This window comes from Cucurbita pepo, chromosome LG08, assembly GCF_002806865.2.
Source record: "Cucurbita pepo subsp. pepo cultivar mu-cu-16 chromosome LG08, ASM280686v2, whole genome shotgun sequence".
Taxonomy (NCBI): Eukaryota; Viridiplantae; Streptophyta; class Magnoliopsida; order Cucurbitales; family Cucurbitaceae; genus Cucurbita; species Cucurbita pepo.
The window spans coordinates 6,500,862-6,517,592 of NC_036645.1; the positions used below are offsets into that span (position 1 = coordinate 6,500,862).

At 37.8% G+C, this 16,731-nt stretch overlaps 1 pseudogene; it reads left to right on the forward strand.

Moving 5' to 3' along the window:
- Positions 1-246: 246 nt before the first annotated feature.
- Positions 247-11,482, forward strand: LOC111800801 (annotated as a pseudogene).
- The last annotated feature ends 5,249 nt before the right edge of the window (positions 11,483-16,731 follow it).

Here is a 16,731-nt window from a genome sequence, read left to right on the forward strand (position 1 = left end):
ATATATATATATATATATATATATATATATATATATATATTAACTAGATTGAAACGAATAAGAGTAAATAGCTGTTAAAAGAAAAAAGAAATAAGAAAAAAGGAAAAGAAAAAAAGAAAAAAAGAAAGAAAAAAAAAAGTAGCCGTTAATGGTAAGTCGCCTAGACGTCTCAGGAGCCTCTTGTTCATCCAGGAGTCTCTGAAAACGTCTCAGGGAGTCTCCGAAAACGTCTCAGTGAGTCTCTGAAACTCAGAAGCCATGGTCGTGAAGCCGTCGGATGGCGATTCAAAGTAAAGCCAACCGCATTCTCTCAAAATCTTTATTTCTTCGTTTTCCTTTGACTGCATCGGTGCTGAATTTCCGTTTTCCGCCAATGTTAGTTACTGATCAATTGCTTTCTACCATGAAAAAATCTGTAGGAATGGGAAGCAAGTGGACGATCCTAATGCAATCGATTTGGACATTGACAAGAAATTCCTTGGCCTTCCTATCAAGTCAGCCGTCGACAAGTTTCAACTTCTTCCTGAATTTTTTAAGGTGGAATGATGAATCTATTGTTAGTTACTGATCAATTACTTTCTACCATGACAAAATCTGTAGGAACGGGAAGCAAGTCGACGATCCTAATGCAATCGATTTGGACATTGACAAGAAATTCCTTGGCCTTCCTATCAAGTCAGCCGTCGGCAAGTTTCAACTTCTTCCTGAATTTTTGAAGGTGGAAATCATCACACTGCTTTTGTTTGTTATTGTTATGATTATATGTTTAGCCATGAAATTATCTCTATTACGCTGCTTTTGTCTAAATTTCAGCCTATGATTATTAGCGCACATAGTTTAATCATCTGGTTTCAAGTAAGAGGTCTGGTTCGACAACGCTTGAGATTCCTTTAACTACTTCGTGAATACAGAAATTAAAAAGATAGTCAAGGCCAATGATCGAATTGAATCCAGCAATGATCGTACTTATCTTAGGGGACACGTTTTTCATTCATGTCTCTAGCATGTTCATTTCCTACTTGTTTCACACTTCGGCTTCTTCCTATAGTACTTTGCTACAGGTATGAGAATGCTGAGGAGAGCTGGAAAAATTGGCGAGTTTGTCAATGTGTTTGTGAATGAGAAGCAGGTTAGTCTCTTTTCTGCTCCTGTTCTCCTATAACAATGTGCCAGCCACTCTAGGTTTATCTTATGGGACAATGCTTCAGTATAGTATTTAGCACTTATGGATAACAGTCTGCAATGTTTTTAACTTAAAGTTTTAATTTGGACATATATTGTTACATTCAATTTAATTCATTCTGCAAAAGAAATTCTAGCTGAATGATATGGATTGAGTTTAACCTTTTTCACACAGACCTTAGCAAACAGATAAAGTCTAAGCCCTAGTTGAACTTTGTAGGGTTGTTTAACTAAAGTAGATAGATTCCTGGTGAACCAGATGGCTATAACGGGACAAAGTCTCTATTCTTTGTCAAACAACGGAAACTAGTAAGTTATAGCTATATTTTGAACAACCTTGTACAATAGCATCTGTTATGCTGAAAATGTATATATGCATTCAAACTTGTTTTTGAGACTGTTATGCTGTAGCTTTTGAGTATACGGATATTGCACCTGTTCTATAGGCTGTATAGTTTTGAATCCATTTTATGCTTTTCTTCCATTTATTCTTGGTTTAGTCCTTCGTCAGTTTTATAGTTTTCTTTTTCTCTTTGACAACTGCACTATTATTGTAGGAATGTGCGAAGGAAAAAGTATATACACAAGAACAAGCATTAGAGTAACTTGAGACAAAAGTTTGTATGTTTGATACCACTGATTATTGATATTTAACGAGCGTTCCAAGTGTTATTTTCTCTAGTTTGATATTAACCATAATTAGATTAAGAGATGCCTTGTGTATAAATTTAGCATTTTCTTCTTATGTTTGCTGCAATTTATTTCATTCCATTGGGAGGTCGTTTCATTAACACTTTTTATATCATTCATTATATTTTATTTTTTTAAACCGCCTTCTCAAATTGCAAGTTTTTCTTTTTTCTTTTTGAAAACGAAGCATTAAAAAACATGAAAGAAAACACTAGGGCATGCGAATTGAAAAGTTTTTTTTAATGCCCTGGCTTTTGCCAGGGCCTGCTACATAAATCTGCTTCTTTTGAAGGAAAAATAGTAACTGTGATATTCTTTTGATTTATTGATAAGGAAGGAAGGGCTCTAGGGAGGGATACCTCGTGATGTTTTTCGTGTCAATGTCCCAATGAGTGAAGTTTCTTTCATATTAATTTTTTTTTATGCTTATATTTGTTTGCTTTAACCGCTCATTTCTTCATTTGTGTTCTCTGATTAGGTCCATAAAAATAACTTTCTTCCGAGATGCATATATGTTGGTGTCATGATGAGACAAATGATGGATGCAATTTTAAATAAGGATGCTATGGATGACAAGGTTAAGTTGTAACTTCCCAACATGAATGTTTTATTATCAGTGTCCTGACTTGCCGATGATAGTTAAATTCAACTTGCAACTGACTAAATTAATATTGTCTACAATAAAAGTCTTTTGAAACAAACATCCAAAGTGATGCATGATAGTTAAATTCAACTTGCAGCTGATTAAACTAATATTGTCTACAATTATAAAAGTCTTTTGAAACAAACATCCAAAGTGATGCATAAACACTAGCAAGGGCCAAACCTCCTCTCTTTTAGAGAGGAAAAAAAAAAAGTTAATTCAGCTCATACTCTTATGCCTAAAGCTCTTTTACTGCCAATTAAGATATTCTATAAAAGCTCAAGCATCTATGCAACCATGATTAGTTCTTGTGTCCAATAATTATTTGTTAAATGTTCTTGAGTGTGTAGCAAGTGTTTATTGTTATAAATAAGTGTTTGATTGTGCCTGACCATTGTTAGTTTCTATTCAATTTGCTCAATTAGTGTTTGATATGTATTTAATGTGCTCAACAAGTGTTCAACATATGATAGAATTTTTAAGGATAGTTTCTTGTTGAAGTATAGAATTATGTGGGCAAATCAAACGTTTGGAGCTAGCTGGTCAATTGATCTCTTTAGTTTTTGAGGCATATGCTATTTACTTCTACCTGTGGACTTCTCATTTGCTGTTTGTCATTTAATTGTGATCAGAAGACAATTGATAAGCTTCTTGGAAAGCACATTAGGTCAAGTCTCTCAGGTTAGAATCTATAATTTCCTTTTTAGAATCTATTTTCAAATCAAACGTTTCTTGTGATTTATCTAGTCACTCTTTAATTTTTTTTATTAACATATCTGGCTTAATGCATCTCTCTTGTCAATAGGTTCTTGCTAGGTTATCTTTTATTTCTACTATGGGTCATGTGACTAGAGTCTCCCCACAGTTTGAGAAGTCCAGGAAAGTTAGTAGACGAAGAGCATTACAACCTAGTCAGGTAAGGATAATCAGTAAACATCAATCATGCGAAGATTTATCTTAATGATTATTACTTCTACTTTGGATATTGTTCTCTCATGTATTTGTTTAGATTGCTGTCCGTTAATATCCAATAAAATCTCTTAGATTTAGTTTTTTTTATTTGATTTAGTTTTGATTTAATTAGATTTTGTTTTGATTTGTTTACTTGTACCGATATTTAGGTAGATTTTCTAAATATCTTTTTATATTCTATATATATAGAGCTCTTCGTAATTTAATTCTCATCAACCATTCAATAACTCAGTCTTTCACTAACCGTTCTTAATGTCTAATTATTGAGAACGATGTCACAATAATTTCTTTGGTATTGTACAAAATGTGTCCGACTTATTTGTGATATTTATAGTTGTAGTGTGTGGGGTATGCTTTGTCCATGCGATACTGCAGAAGGTGAGGCTGGCTCGATGACTTTCTTTGGTATTGCTCACAACCATTACTTCTTTAATAGCATTTGAGCCCTCTCTTTTTCACAGCATATATTCTCCCTTATGTGAACCGCCGAATCATATTAAGATCCTCCATTCTTTTAAAAACCATATGAAAGTTAAGAGAGAAAATTGATGGCTATTGTGAATCTTCTAATTGTGAAACGTTGGATTGAATTGATTAAGTTGCCTAGGCGACTGGAGACATTATCAAAGTAATAGAATGTAGTTACTAAAGTCAAATGTGGAGTCTCTTGCTTGACAATAGGGTTGAATAGAAGAGTCAAGTTATTCCCATAATTAATCGAGATGAAAGAAGATGTTGGTTGTTATTACTCAGGTTATTCTCATCTTCTTTAGGAACAATTGCTCGAGATGAAAGAAGATGTTGGTTGTTATTATTACTTAGTTGACTCGAAACAATTGTCAAATCAAAAAGCTCAGTTGACTCGAAACAATTGTCGAATCAAAAAGAATTGTTCGAGATGAAACAATCGTTCAATCTTGTTGGAGTTAAATAACAATTGTTCGAGATGAAAGAGATCCAATCTCTTCCACAAACCCTTCATTGTAAGCCTCTTCATTATGAAGGATGATGCCATGTACTGGTAAGAAGAAAGTTACCCATTTCAGAGTTGATCTTAAACAAGTTGAGTAGCGAGTTTACTGTCCATGAGCTTACCTTCCAAAAGCCTTAGAGAGGTTACTGAGCATGCTAGTGTTTGTTCAAGCTTGAGTCACTCTTCGATTGCAAGCGTACTTCTTTGTTCGACACTTGAGGATTTTATTAACAGTTGTATAACTCTGATACTCTACAATGATATGATATTGTCTACTTTGAGCATAAGCTCTCAAGCTGTGAGATCCCCAAAAAGCCTCTTAGTAGCCAATGGGAGACTCACTCCCAACAATCCTCAACAATCCCTGAGGCGTATGGAGCTGACTCTGATACTCTACAATGATATGATATTGTCTACTTTGAGCATAAGCTCTCAAGCTGTGAGATGCCCCAAAAAGTCTCTTAGTAGCCAATGGGAGACTCACTCCCAACAATCCTCAACAATCCCTGAGGCGTATGGAGCTCTCGAACAACCTCCCCACCCTTTGTTCGACACTTGAGGATTTTATTAACAGTTGTATGACTCTGATACTCTACAATGATATGATATTGTCTACTTTGAGCATAAGCTCTCAAGCTGTGAGATCCCCAAAAAGCCTCTTAGTAGCCAATGGGAGACTCACTCCCAACAATCCTCAACAATCCCTGAGGCGTATGGAGCTCTCGAACAACCTCCCCACCCTTTGTTCGACACTTGAGGATTTTATTAACAGTTGTATGACTCTGATACTCTACAATGATATGATATTGTCTACTTTGAGCATAAGCTCTCAAGCTGTGAGATCCCCAAAAAGCCTCTTAGTAGCCAATGGGAGACTCACTCCCAACAATCCTCAACAATCCCTGAGGCGTATGGAGCTCTCGAACAACCTCCCCACCCTTTGTTCGACACTTTAGTCACTTTTGACTACTACACGTTCGAAACTCACAATTCTTTGTTCGTTATTTGGGGATTCTATTCTCATGTTTAGTCACTTTTGACTACTACACCTTCGAAACTCACAATTCTTTGTTCGTTATTTGGGGATTCTATTCTCATGCCAAGTTTAGGGCATGACTCTAATACCATGTTAGGAATCACGACTCTCCACAATGGTATGATGTTGTCTACTTTGAGCATAAGCTCTCATGACTTTGTCACTTTAGTCACTTTTCACTACTACACCTTCGAGGCTCACAATTCTTTGTTCGTTATTTGTGGATTCTATTTTCATGGCCAAGTTTAGGGCATGACTCTAATACCATGTTAGGAATCACGACTCTCCACAATGGTATGATATTGTCTCATAAGCTCTCATGACTTTGTTTTGAGCTTCCCAAAAGGCCTCACACCAATGGAGATGTATTCCTTTGCTTATAAACCAATGATCATTCCCTAAATTAGCCAATGTGGGACTCACTCCCAACAATCTTCAACAAAGAACGTAAAGAAAACTGGAACATAGAGAAAACTGGAAAGATAAAAAAGAATTGGAAGAAATCTTATGAAGAATGAAATTGGTTATTATATAGTGTTACTGAATAAACCTAAATCAAATCTAATTCAAATAACTAAATCAAATTTAAATCAAACCTAACAATTCCTCCCTCAAACTGAACACAAATAGTAATCGGTTTATATGTATGTCAAAACAGACTCCCAATGATCCTCTTTCCATTTTACTCCAACCTTATTTCTGCCATCAGGTAACTCCATCAATTCACATGTGTCATTTCTGTTTATTGCTTCTATTTTTAGGTCCATGGTTTGCCTCCATTTCTCGCTCTTCAATGGGTCTTCAAAGTTTAGAGGATCATAGTGGTAAACATGGCCAAGTGAGTTTCATTATCTTCCTCAGAAAGATCTTCTCCTGTTGCATTGTCTCTCATCCAAACTGGTGGTCTCCTATTCCTCCCCTTATTCGAACTAGGAGAGCTTGCTTCAGCCAAAGAAGGAGAGATTGCTTTAGCCAAAGAGCCCGAGGAAATATTTTCGTCTATAGTATTTTTCTCTGCAACTTCTATATCAGATTCGCTCCCTTCTTCATTTTCATCAAACACATCTGCTACCTCCTCTTGATCGCCCCATTCCTGATCGCACATAATGGATTCTTTATAGGTCTTGTCCCAGTCCCAACTCTTATCTTCCTCGAATACAACATTCCTACTTATTATGATCATTTGTGAAGTTGGATCATAGAGTCCGTAAGCCTTTGACTCTTTACTAACTCCCAGCAAAACTGGATCATAGAGTCCGTAAGCCTTTGACTCTTTACTAACTCCCAGCAAAACAAAACTCAAACTTTTATCGTCCAGCTTAGTTCTTTACAGTCAGGCACATGAACATGAGATGCATTCAAAAACTCTGCTCAGTAGAAGGTTTGACTCCACTCTTCTGCTCTGGAGTTTTATTTTTGACAACGAATGCCGATAGAAATTAGTATATCCACCATCCAGTATGAGGATATAAAGCATCTCTGCCAACATCCCATCCAGAAAAATCTTCAGCTTGTAAGCCGAATCTACAGCCAGATCTTAAATTGTCGAATAAAAAAGAATGGCTCACGGGAATCTATCTCCACAGTGGTGGTCTACCTGCAAACAGAGTGCAGAAACACACATACACACCTGATTAATTGCAAATTTGCAAAGGCTTTCTGGAACCATTTATTCTTTCCTCGCATATTTTAGGAGGTCATCCTTTCAAAAAGAAAATAAGTATGTAATAAGTTCAACCCCACCGTTAGTGGATATTTGTCATTTTTTTTTTTTTGTTTTCCCTTTCTAGCTTCGGGAAATGATTTCCATCTTCATTTGATATTTATCACTTGCCAACCACTAAGCCTGTGTGAATGTATCAGCACTGTTTATACATTGCTTCTGATGGAGGATGAGTTTGTCGTCCACTTGTCATTGCTGACAAAGGTGTATCGAGAATTAAAGAATACCATATGAAAGAGTTATCGATAGGTACATTCAACTGTTGCTAGCGTTTGTGTTCCTACTTTGCATCAAACCTTCTGAGTTGCTAATGAAAATATTTTTTTGGTCACTTTCCCGTTTCCCGTTTTTCGAGGAGGAGTCTGTACATTTGATGATGATTTTTTTACGGGAAGGTTTAATCGAGTGTCTTGATGTGAATGAGGAGAATAATGCTCTGATATGTTTACAACTGAATTGTCTGATGTTCTTTGATACGTTACGTTGTTCGATCAACAAAAACAAACCAAGTGCATCATTTCTTATTCATAGTGTGCTATGGTGAAGCAAGACATGGGAAACATTGCATACAATCAATCAACTGTTTTAATTATTGATTTCGGGCTTGCAGCTCTCTCTTTTTTGCTTAAGTGGCGTAGCACTTTCTCTGTACTTCCATATCCCTGTGTGAAAGTGATGATTTTTTTTTTGTCTCGTTCAAATCTGATTCCTATACTTATTTGACATTTACAGAGGAGTAAAAATAATCATGGATCCTTGGAACTGGTTGTTGTCTAGGTAAAAATCATTGATATGGATAGATGTCGTCTGCTGATAGGATAGTAGGGCCGAACAAAAACGAAGATTATTCTGGAAATATGCAGGTAAAAAAATACACACATTAATAGCTTATTTTATTGGAATTATATGAATTATTGTGTATGCTTCGATGAACAGTTCTTTTTCCATTCAACTATATCTGGTCATTGATTGTTCAATTAATATGATAGGTAATAGTACCCACACCTTTCTCTCTTTTCTAACCAAGCCTTTTGAGTTAAAAAGGGTATTAATATAACTTTTTTTTCTCTCTTTTCCGTTTCCAATAATTAGATGGAGGAGCTTAATTTACGAGGGAAGATTAAAGAGAACCATTGATTTATGTTTGAGTTTGGGTATATAAACAACCCAATTGGGAATGAGAAAAGCACAATAGAACTTCTAAAACAAAAGCAATGGAGAAATCTTATTATATTTCTTACATTATTTCTCCATTGCTTTTGTTTTTCTTTATGCTCCAAACAGCGGCTGTTCCTACCAAGAAGTCCTACATTGTCTATTTGGGATCACACTCCTTCGGCCCAAATCCAAGTATATACGACGTCCAACTTGCAACCGAATCTCAATATGATATATTAGGATCCGTCAAGGGAAGGTAACTAAAAAAGCATTTCATTCTCTTCTACTTGTTTTTATGAAGTGCTTATCATTTAATAATTCTTATTTGATCCATAGCAAATTGGCAGCCAAAGAGTCAATTCTGTACTCCTACAATCGATACATTAATGGCTTTTCTGCCGTTCTTAATCAACAAGAAGCCGCGGCTCTTGCGAGTAAGCGTTGTTCCTTTCCCATTTCTGTTTTTACATTTTGGTGCTTTTAATGTCTTACTTTACTAATAATATTGTCTACAAATAGACAATCCAAGCGTGGTGTCGGTTTTTGAAAACAAGGAAAGAAAATTGCATACAACACGATCATGGGGTTTTCTGGGGGTTGATAGTGATCGAGGAATCCCTCAGAACTCCATTTGGAAGGCTGCTCGGTTTGGGAAAGATACCATCATAGGGAACCTCGACACGGGTTTGCGATTCTTCCCTTTTTTATTCTATTTTTGTTATTTGCTAGCAGGAGACTTAGCTATCACATATATTGTGAAGGTGTCTGGCCAGAGTCCCCGAGCTTCAACGATGCAGGGTATGGCCCTGTTCCTTCAAGGTGGAGGGGAGCTTGTGAAGGCGGCTCCAAATTTCGATGCAACAGGAAGTTGATTGGAGCACGCTATTTCTACCGAGGATTTCTAACCGCCGAAGGTCCTGGGACAACGCACAACATCAGCTTCGACAGTGCACGAGACCATGAAGGCCATGGATCGCACACTTTGTCCACTGCGGGTGGCAACTTTGTCCATGGAGTCAATGTGTTTGGCAATGGCAATGGGACTGCAAGAGGAGGTTCCCCCAAGGCTCGTGTTGTTGCGTACAAGGTCTGCTGGCCTTCAAAAACTGGCGGCTGTTACGATTCCGACATCTTAGCAGGCATCGAAGCCGCTATCAGCGACGGTGTGGATGTTCTTTCGGCCTCTCTTGGCACGGCAGCTCAAGAGTTTGCTTATGACGCTATTTCGATAGGGGCGTTCCATGCGGTTCAGCACGGAATCGTCGTGGTTTGCTCGGCTGGGAATGACGGCCCGTCTCCCGGGAGTGTGAGCAATGTGTCTCCTTGGATGGTCACTGTTGGAGCTAGTACCATCGACCGTGACTTTGTCAGTTATGTGGTCCTGGGGAACAAGAAGCGATTTAGGGTACTCATCACACAACTCTTTGATAAATGGTTTAGTCTATAATGCATTAAACTTATTGTATTTGTGGTTGATGAGCTGATCAAAATAACCTCTACGTTTACTCCAAAGGGTTCAAGCCTTTCATCCAGTCGATTGCCGGCTGGTAAGTTCTACCCTTTGATGAAGGCTGTGCAAGTGAAAGCTGCCAATGCCACTGATGGGTTTGCGTGAGTATACACATACATATATTACCTCTCCACTTCAAAGGGCACTTTGGTTTGAACTTCACTCTGTTTCTACAGCCAACTTTGCATGGATGGAACACTTGATCCCACAAAGGCAAAAGGCAAGATTATAGTTTGCCTTCGAGGAGAAAATGCAAGAGTGAGCAAGGGCTTCGAGGTTTTTCGTGTCGGTGGTGTCGGGATGGTTCTGGTAAATAAGCAGATGGACGGTTCAGCTCTTGTGTAGCTGATCCACACATACTTCCTGCTTCTCATCTAAGCTATGCGGATGGAGTTTCCATCGCTCAATATTTGAGCTCCACCAAGTAAGGACTCTCATCTATTCTATGACAAAATGAAAAGGAAATGGGCTGAATATTTGGTTTTTGTATTGTAAATGAAACCAGGACACCCGTGGCTTCCATAACCCATGCAAGCACAGAGATGGGAATAAAACCATCGCCTCTCATGGCTTCATTTTCGTCAAGAGGCCCTGATTTCATCACACAGGCTATAATCAAGGTTGGTTTGATATAGTAAGCTAATGCAATTTTTAGGGTTCGAAAAGTTCTCTCATATCTTTGTACCTTGGTGCATATCTTGGTGTAGCCTGATATAACAGCACCGGGCGTAAATATAATCGCATCTGTCACCAACGATATAACAGCATCAGGCTTGCCATTTGATAAACGTCGAGTGCCTTTTAACATCGAGTCTGGCACTTCCATGTCATGCCCACACATCTCAGGCGTTGCAGGTCTTCTAAAGACTCTACATCCCACATGGAGTCCTGGTGCTATCAAATCTGCCATCATGACTACAGGTTTATTGAACTCGAGAAACAGAACTTGATTTAAATTTCATTTGGTCCGCTAAAGCTTAGATTTTGTTTTGCAGCCAAAACAAGAGACAACACCAAGAACACAATGTTGGACTTCAACAAAGTGAAGGCTACCCCATTTGATTATGGTGCAGGACATGTCCATCCAAACGATGCCATGGACCCCGGGCTCGTTTACGACACAACGGTTGATGACTATTTGAATTTCTTATGTACACGGGGCTACAACTCCCTCACACTCAAGAAATTCTCTAACAAGCCATTTGTTTGCGCCAAGAACTTTGCAACCACAGACTTCAACTATCCATCCATCTTGGTCCCCAGATTGCAAATTGGTGAATCGGTGACGGTCAATAGAAGAGTCAAGAATGTGGGGAGCGCAGGCACGTATGTGGCGCGGGTAAGGATGCCCAAGGGTATTACGGTTATGGTGGAGCCAAGTAAGTTGCAATTTCACAGCGTTGGAGAGGAGAAGCCTTTCAAACTTGTATTTCATTACGCACATAAACTGCGACGTCAAGGCTATGTTTTTGGGGCATTGGTATGGTCAGATGGGAAACATTTTGTTAGAAGTTCTATTGCCGTGAATTTAATTTGATCAAATTTATAATATTGTAATCCAAATTCATTCTATTATTATATATCAACTTTCCATATATTTTGCCCTAAACCCTAAACCCGATGGAAACTAAAGTAAGGAAAAGAAAAGGTATCAAATTTCTCATATCATATTTCCCCATAAAGATGGGAAGAAAAAAGAGTCTTGACCGGAAATATAACTTCAAGACAAGAGTGATATTAATTATCAAATATGTTTCTTATTTTTGTCTATGTGGATTTAGGGATACAATGACTTCAAGGCAAGAGTGATATTAATTGTAATCGTCTGCTTTGGCTATCACGATTTTAGTCTATTTTAGAGAAATTTTCACATATAGTCGTCATCCACTTATTTCGAGGTGAAATTAGTCATTTTTTAAAGTATCAAAATATTACTTTTGAAAGTATCTTAATCAAAATAAATATTTTGAAAATATATAAGAGTATTAATATTTTGAAAAATCTATTACATCTACCTTGTACTTTTAATTTCATTTTATATCAGAGCCTGATTGTGGTATTTTTAATTTCATTTTATATCTGAGCCTGATTGTGGTATTTGGGGTATTGTGAAAGTTTTGGCCTCATCGACCACTGACATGCTCACAATCGTGCTTATTTTCTTGAAAATGGCAGAATCATCTGGAATTAACAATCGTGCTTATTTTCTTGAAAATGGCAGAATCATCTGGAATTAAATCATGGCGTGGATCGAGATTTTTGAGTTCTAATCTCGAAGTAGCGAAATTTGATGGAACCAATAATTTGGGTGTTTGGATTTGGGGTATTGTGAATGTTTTGGCCTCATCGACCACTAGACGTGCTCACAATCGTGCTTATTTTCTTGAAAATGGCATTGTGAATGTTTTGGCCTCATCGACCACTAGACGTGCTCACAATCGTGCTTATTTTCTTGAAAATGGCAGAATCATCTGGAATTAAAATGGCAGAATCATCTGGAATTAAATCATAGCGTGGATCGAGATTTTTGAGTTCTAATCTCGAAGTATTTTTGAGTTCTAATCTCGAGTAGAGAAATTTGATGGGACCAATAATTTTGGTGTTTGGCGAGGCGAAGTTAGCAATTTGCTGGTCATACAAGATCTTGATGCTTCTCTCCAAGGGGTGATGCCTGAAGCAGAAGCAGAAGCAGAATGGACGAAATCAAATCAGCAAGCTCTCAGCAAGCTCGCGGAATTATTCGATCCTGTCTTGGTAAGGAAGATCAGAAATATCCGTTTATAAAGGTGACCATGGTGAAAGAACTATGGGACAAGCTTGAGGCGAAATATATGGAGTGTGGAAAATAAACTCTATTTGAAGAAGAAANAAATTTGATGGGACGAATAATTTTGGTGTTTGGCGAGGCGAAGTTAGCAATTTGCTGGTCATACAAGATCTTGATGCTTCTCTCCAAGGGGTGATGCCTGAAGCAGAAGCAGAAGCAGAATGGACGAAATCAAATCAGCAAGCTCTCAGCAAGCTCGCGGAATTATTCGATCCTGTCTTGGTAAGGAGGATCAGAAATATCCGTTTATAAAGGTGACCATGGTGAAAGAACTATGGGACAAGCTTGAGGCGAAATATATGGAGTGTGGAAAATAAACTCTATTTGAAGAAGAAACTCTCATGTTTTGACTCCAAGAAAGGTATCTCAGTCATTTGGATGAAAATCATCACTGATTTGCTCAATCTTGATGTTAAGATTGATGACGAAGACAAGGCGTTGTTGTTATTAAATTCTTTGCCGAAGTCATAAGAGTTTTTAGTAAGCACTCTACTGCATCGAGCCTATGATATTGATTTTGAAGATGTTTCAAATGCCTTGATGAATAATGAGGTGCGAAAGAAGGAAAATGAGACATATCAAGATTCTAGCTCAAATGTTCTCACGGCTCGTGGAAGGACTTCTACTGGGAAAAAGAGCGAACGTGGAAAGTCCCAATCAAAGTCGAGAGGTAGATCTGATCATTGGAGAAAACTTGATAAAAATGAATGTGCATATTGTCTACAAAAAGGCCATTGGAAGAAAGATTGCCCGATCTTAAAAGAGAAGGGGTCGAAGTCCAATGTGGTTAGAGATGACGACACTGATACAGATAATGCCTTTGACAATCTCCTTATCAGTCAGCCAAACCAGTAAATGGATTCTTGATTCTGGGGGCTTCTATCATATGTATTGCAACAGAGAGATGTTTTTGGACTTCAAAGAGTTGAATGGTGGAGTTGTCTATATGGGCAATGATAGTACTCGCAAGATGACGGGAATCGGCTCAGTACAAATCAAGATGTTTGACGGGGTTATACGAAAGCTCAATGATGTGAGGTATGTCCCTGACTTGAAGAAAAATTTGATTTCCCTTGACGTTTTGGATGCGAGTGGTTATCGTATCATTTTGGAAGGAGGGAATTTGAAAGTAGCTCGTGGAGCTTTGGTGGCAATTAAAGGAATTAGTCGTGGAATTTCTTTTTTTCTGTATTTTCGGAATAGGAGTGTGTGACTTGTTAGAATTGATCCTATGGATACGACAGAGAAGAAGTCGGTTGATTTTATCTCCTTGGATATTCTGTCTAGGCTAGTATCTGGAGCACAGAATATATGAAATAGATTCCAAACTATTATAAAAAATATTAGAACTATGATTCATACTTATCAGACCTCGTGGCCGGACTCCGAAAAAAGAGTTAGAAGTGAGAAATTCAAAAAATTTTATTCTTTTGTTTATACTTATTTTGGTTAAAGGATAAACGTTTCTTTGTCTTTTTTTCATGATATTCAGTCATTGAATAAGCATTGAATAAGTGATAATCCAAGGGTTCTTACTCAGGGAATTTTGGAACTTTTTTTGAAAGGAAAGGTTTTTTTCTTGAATCATCGTGGTTCTAGGATGAATCTAAGGTTTTAATTGATTCATAGGGTCTTAACAAGAGAATTCCTATCAATAATAAAGAAAACAAGAGTAAAGTCGCATTACACACAAATCAAAGAAAAAATAGGTAAATAGAAGATTCAAGAGGCCCCTAATGATCAATATAAATACGAATGAGCCGACTTGATATTTGGGCATTATAACTACAAAGAAGACTTTTCGGATTTTGATTCTTTCGTATCTTCATAGAAAAAATTGAATCATAGCATTAAGAAGTTTGAAACTTTTTAGTACACATATTCGTTACGAGCGGTATTTGGGTGTTTCTGTTTGAGCCGTACGAGACGAAATTCTCATATACGGTTCTCAGAGGGGGGTCCCCTTGGTTTCCCTATCTCAATAAAGTGTATGATTGGTTCGAAGAACGTCTTGAAATTCAAGCGATTGCAGATGATATAACTAGCAAATACGTTCAGTGATAAAGAAATTCGGCATGCTGCTGTGGCAAGTTTGAGAGAACAAGACATATCGAAATTATGGCACATGCGACTCGGGCATGCTAGTGAGAAGGCGCTCCAGACATTGGTGAACCAAGGAGTTCTTAAGGGTGCCACAACTGGTAAAATTGATTTCTATGAACATTGTATATTTGATAAACAAAAAATGTGAAGTTTGGTACAACTATACACCATTTTGAATTATGTTCACACTGATGTATGGGGTCCACGAAGAATGTCTCATCGTGAGGAAAGAGGTGGTTTGTCACCTTTATTTATGACTACTCGAGGAGAGTTTGGATGTATCCCATGAGGCACAAAAACAAGGTTCTCCAAATCTTACTAGAGTGGAAGAAAATGGTAGAGAATCAGACGGACAGGAAAATCAAAAAGTTGAGATTAGATAACGGTGAAAAATATACTTATGATCCATTCCTTAAAGTATGTCGAGATGAAGGGATCGTTCGACACTTCACTGTTCTTGGTAAGCCACAACAAAACGGAGTTGCTGAGAGATGCTGAGAGAATGAACCAAACAATAATAGAGAAGGTTCGATGCATATTATCTCAAGTAGGATTGAGTAAGACTTTTTGGGCTGAGGCTCTCAGTTATGCGGTTCACTTGGTGAATCGTTTACCTGTTTCTGGAAATGGTGGGAAAACTCCGCTTGAGGTATGTCAGGTACTCGTATTAGTGATTGTGATAAATTGCATGTGTTTAGGTGTCCTGCTTATTATCATGTGACAGACTCAAAGCGGGATCCTAGAGCAAAAAAAAGCTAAGTTTATGGNAAGGTTCTCCAAATCTTACTAGAGTGGAAGAAAATGGTAGAGAATCAGACGGACAGGAAAATCAAAAAGTTGAGATTAGATAACGGTGAAAAATATACTTATGATCCATTCCTTAAAGTATGTCGAGATGAAGGGATCGTTCGACACTTCACTGTTCTTGGTAAGCCACAACAAAACGGAGTTGCTGAGAGATGCTGAGAGAATGAACCAAACAATAATAGAGAAGGTTCGATGCATATTATCTCAAGTAGGATTGAGTAAGACTTTTTGGGCTGAGGCTCTCAGTTATGCGGTTCACTTGGTGAATCGTTTACCTGTTTCTGGAAATGGTGGGAAAACTCCGCTTGAGGTATGTCAGGTACTCGTATTAGTGATTGTGATAAATTGCATGTGTTTAGGTGTCCTGCTTATTATCATGTGACAGACTCAAAGCGGGATCCTAGAGCAAAAAAAAGCTAAGTTTATGGGCTTTAGCAAAGGCGTGAAGAGCTATAGGTTATGGTGTTTAGAAACAAGTAAGATTGTTAATAGTCGAGATGTGACATTCGATGAGTCTGGAATGTTTTTACAGAAAATTTAANTTGAGATTAGATAACGGTGAAAAATATACTTATGATCCATTCCTTAAAGTATGTCGAGATGAAGGGATCGTTCGACACTTCACTGTTCTTGGTAAGCCACAACAAAACGGAGTTGCTGAGAGATGCTGAGAGAATGAACCAAACAATAATAGAGAAGGTTCGATGCATATTATCTCAAGTAGGATTGAGTAAGACTTTTTGGGCTGAGGCTCTCAGTTATGCGGTTCACTTGGTGAATCGTTTACCTGTTTCTGGAAATGGTGGGAAAACTCCGCTTGAGGTATGTCAGGTACTCGTATTAGTGATTGTGATAAATTGCATGTGTTTAGGTGTCCTGCTTATTATCATGTGACAGACTCAAAGCGGGATCCTAGAGCAAAAAAAAGCTAAGTTTATGGGCTTTAGCAAAGGCGTGAAGAGCTATAGGTTATGGTGTTTAGAAACAAGTAAGATTGTTAATAGTCGAGATGTGACATTCGATGAGTCTGGAATGTTTTTACAGAAAATTTAAAATAATGACGAGGCATTGAAGTAGGCAGAGAAGGTGGTGTCCTCTCCTGATATA